The sequence below is a fragment of the Austrofundulus limnaeus genome, unplaced genomic scaffold, assembly GCF_001266775.1.
Source record: "Austrofundulus limnaeus strain Quisiro unplaced genomic scaffold, Austrofundulus_limnaeus-1.0 Scaffold498, whole genome shotgun sequence".
In the NCBI taxonomy this organism is placed as follows: domain Eukaryota; kingdom Metazoa; phylum Chordata; class Actinopteri; order Cyprinodontiformes; family Rivulidae; genus Austrofundulus; species Austrofundulus limnaeus.
The window spans coordinates 274,420-278,611 of NW_013952900.1; the positions used below are offsets into that span (position 1 = coordinate 274,420).

A 4,192-nucleotide genomic window follows, 5' to 3' on the forward strand; every position below is an offset into this window, starting at 1 on the left:
CACACACACACACACACACAGCGCTCATCTTTGATAAAATACACACAAACCTCCAGAGTGTTTGCATGCGCCGAGGCAGGGAATTAGCCAGCTGTGCACACACTCTCAACACCACAAGTGAGGCACCGGACGTACGTGTCAGACTTAAAGGCTGCTGTCCTCCCTTCTCATCTATCCACCGATCCCCCAGACATGCTAATCCCAGCAGTTGTGGCAGACATGGCAGGCGTGGAACAGATAGATTGGAGGTCAGCGTGAGCAGGTGTGTGCATGCCGGCAGGCCCCCTCCCAGAGAACTGCAATCAGAGAGGGGCTGGAGAGTAAAAGCAGCTGCTGTTTTGGGGGATTTGGGTGAGGAAGAGGGGGGAAGAGTTTGAAGATGATTGCTTGTTCGCTCCTGCCACCTATCTGTTATGTCAAGGTGGTTTGTTAGACTGAATCAGGTCTTCAGCTTTTCTCTTTCACAAAACCACTAATTACAAGTGGAGAAAGAGCTGAAGAGGGACAAATAGATCCAGTTATTGCGTGACAAGGACATGCAAACATCTTGAAATTGTTGGTAATTAAAAAAATACTCAAATCATTTAAAAAGATTTACTTGTTAAATCTTTTAAACAGCTCTAGAGTCAATATGATCAATAGATCTTCAGGCAAAAGGTGAACCTTTAAAGCAACAGTTGACTGTGTGCAAAGATTAGGACCAACTAAAATCTCACCAGCTGGCTTTTTGAATGAGCTCAGTTTGGAGAAACAAAGTTTATTTCAGACTGAGTTCATTTTTGTTTAASTGAGGCCAAGGCCAAAAATCAATYAATGCATCATTAAACAATTTCAGAMTAAAAAAAATCACAGTCGTCCRTCCATCATCTTTACCCACTTCTTCCTTTCAGGGTCATGGGGGTYTCTGGTGCCCATTATCCAGCAGTCACTGTGTGAAGGGCGGGATACACCCTGGACAGTTCAAAARTCCCTTAGAGTCACATAGAGACAAACAATCGTTAACAAATAGAGACATAGAGCATATGTGTCAAACYCGTGGCCTGCAAGCCAAATGTGGTCCACCACGGCATTTTATGYGGCTCGTGAGAGCTTCAAAGATATGTTAATAATATCATTAAAAATGTGTATGCTGTTCTAAAGCCAGCATTGACCATAAACTACATCTCCCATAATGCAGGTTGATTATTCCACCTGTAAAATGACAACATCCTACCACTAGGTGAAGGTGCACAGGGTTCAAAAGTAGCCGGCAGCGGTGTAAAATCCCCATTTCACATTTTGCATTTTCTCCGGCTACTTTTGATGCATCCCAAATTTACTGGGAATTGGGAATTTCCCACATGCAAGTTGCAAATTTAAACTGGAACACCACCTCCAGTGGGAATTTCCTGTGGGACAGTGGGAGAGTTCAGAATCCAAGATGGCAGCAACTCACCACAACTCAACAGTAAGAAAAACTCTCTTACTTTTACTTTTTAAAGTATTTATGTATTATTTATTTTACATTTAGTCAGTCACATTTGGTACTTTTCAGCGTTTATAAGAAGTTGTTTTAAAACACTGTTTCTATGCAGAAAACACCACGTAGAGCTCAGTTATTGCTTGTTAGTGAGCTGTAGCAATGAGACGAGGAATGTGGCATTTCGTGTGTAAAGTTTGAACACAAAACATTATAGTTAACTACAACTGGTCCTTCGAGGGCCACCATAAAGCTGATGTGGCCCTCAGAGAAAATGAGTTTGACTCTCCTGTTTTAGAGTTACCAACATGAATGTGTTTAGTCTGTGGTAGGAAACTGGAGTAGAGAACCTGTGCATGCACTGAGAGATCATTTAAACCCTGACCAGTCCCCAGGCAGGATTTGATCCAGCAACCTCCCTGCTGAGAGGCAACAGCTCTACCAAATGAGCCACCGTGACATTTTAAAATAGTTTTGTGTAATTGTTTTACAAATACAAATAACAATAACAAACAGCTGTAGTAGTTCTGGTGCAACCTGACTAACTTGCAGCTTGAATATAATGTTGTTTCTGCCTCAAACAAAAAACTGGAAGAAGAATCATCTCCTTGAAAGTCCTGCTTTTGTGCTGCTGTGTTTCTGTTCATGGTCGAACCAAATCATTAGAAACCAYCACCTTGGCTTGTGGGACATTGATCAGCACTGGGTGGGAGATTTATTAGCAGYGGAGCACTGGGGGGAACGCTGGGAAGAGTGCCCACCAATCTAAATCYCAGCCAGCTCCCTTGGCTATCCTCCTACAACATGACCTTTGCCTCGGCTTCTTCCCAGCTGCTCCCCGGATAAAGCCCTCTGATCCCGGGGAGCTTATCACCAAAGTCKGCCTGGATCTTTGCTTTCTTTGTTCTGCGTGCAATTACACTGCACAGAATGGGACTGCAATGGAGGTGAAGGTGGAGAGAATGAACGACTCTCCGCTGGAGAGAGTGGCACAACTCGGCTGTAGAGGGGGAGGGAGGAATGGCTTCTATTCGGTGTCTCCCAGCGGGATCGGCCAAATCAAATGAGACCCCTCGCTGCTCTCAGCCTGCTCTCACTCCACCTCAGTGCTGCATCGAAAAGGAAAAAAAAAAAAAACAAGCAGGGGGACCTGAGAATGGCAGAAGTGTTTCATACTGACACGACACACTCTGTGGCTCAGACCAGGATTCTTTGTTCTTTTCATCCGAACACAGCACACACATGCACACACTTAAACCCAACGCACAGCAGTTTAAAACCAGGATCACGATGACAGGAGGGCTGCGTGATTCTCTTGTCCTCTGTTGTGTTCACATTAGTCATATGCAAATAGGCATTGTGCACAAAGAATGACACAAATCCACCGTGTCTAAATCCTCAAAGAGGAGTGGTGACGGCTATTTAGTTAACATGATTTATTAAGGTTTTGACCCAGTTAGAGCATAAGCCATTTATTGTTTGTTTCAGGTGATCAAGGGAATCGAATTTGTCTGAAAACACAACTGAAAGGGAACAGTGATCCGTCTAAACATGTTCTTGATCATCAAATCCAGGCCACCCATCTTAAAAGCAGCAGTTCAGATATTTTAAAGTGTAGTTCTGTGGAGAGATCATGAGCAGCTGAAGTGCCTGCGATGTGCACTTCCTTCAAATGCGAAAAGTCAAAGAAAATGTCTTTTTATTCAAGAAACTTGGCCTAAAACACACGATTTTACCCAATTTGCCACATAACTGGCATATTTTCTTGTACGCTCGGATCAGCCAATGTGAAACAAGAAGTGACATCAAAGRGGAACTCTTTGATCTTTGYTTATTAAAACAATATTCTCTGACRTCTCCATCTCTCTAGCTGCGTTTCCATTGACCATGAAAATGCGCAAATTAGAATTTTGAAAATAAATTTGCTCAATGTAAACACGTCAATTTAAAAAAAAGTTTTTCAACAAAATAGTTTTGCGCTAGGATGAGGTGGTTTTTCGGCCATATCGACATTGATGTATTTCGCAAAACTACAATAGAAACACTTTTTTCGCATCACGGGAGTCACGTGATCAAGAACCGGCTGTTTCTACTGGCRAAAAGACGACGAAGAAGAAGATAACAGGAAGTAAAAGTAGTAGTGAAATCACTGAAGTAGTAAAAGAAAGTATTAAACTCACCGACCACGTTTTCCCAAAAACGCTGCATACGTAGCCGCTCCCACGTATAAGGGGCTTGTCACTCGAAATCCTCGATCAGACGCCGACGTCTCCTCTGATGGCTGAGCACTAGTGTCATGGTAGCAACATGCTATGTGTTTACATCCATTGCCGCCATGTTTGCATGAATTATCGCGAGAACAAGCGTACACACGCGTGACTTTAATAGCATTTCTTATTTAATGGAAACACTGCAATTGCAAAACTTTTTGTTTTCGACATTAACAGAATATCGACAAAGTTTTGCACACATTTGCAATGGAAACGCAGCTTCTGATAGTGACTCAAAATGATCTAAAGCAGTGGTTCTCAACCTTTTTTGAGGTACCGAATCCACATGTTTCGTATGCGCAGTCACTGAACCCCTTTTATTGATAAATAAAATATGATTTTTTTTCCAAATTCAAGACAAAGGTATATGTTTTTTTAATGGTGTATAAAATGAGCCATGCATGAACATCACCTTGCTCAAAGAACAAAACCAACACAGTGCATGAACTTACAACAAATTACA

General features: G+C 42.4%; 1 long non-coding RNA gene across 1 annotated transcript in view; it reads left to right on the forward strand.

Moving 5' to 3' along the window:
* The first annotated feature begins 1,417 nt into the window (after positions 1-1,417).
* The window catches only part of LOC106530199 (uncharacterized), a 12,149-nt gene continuing 9,374 nt past the window's right edge, over positions 1,418-4,192 (forward strand). The window contains exon 1 of the long non-coding RNA XR_001311741.1: positions 1,418-1,447. This is a non-coding gene — a long non-coding RNA (uncharacterized LOC106530199). The remainder of the gene's footprint in view (positions 1,448-4,192) is intronic.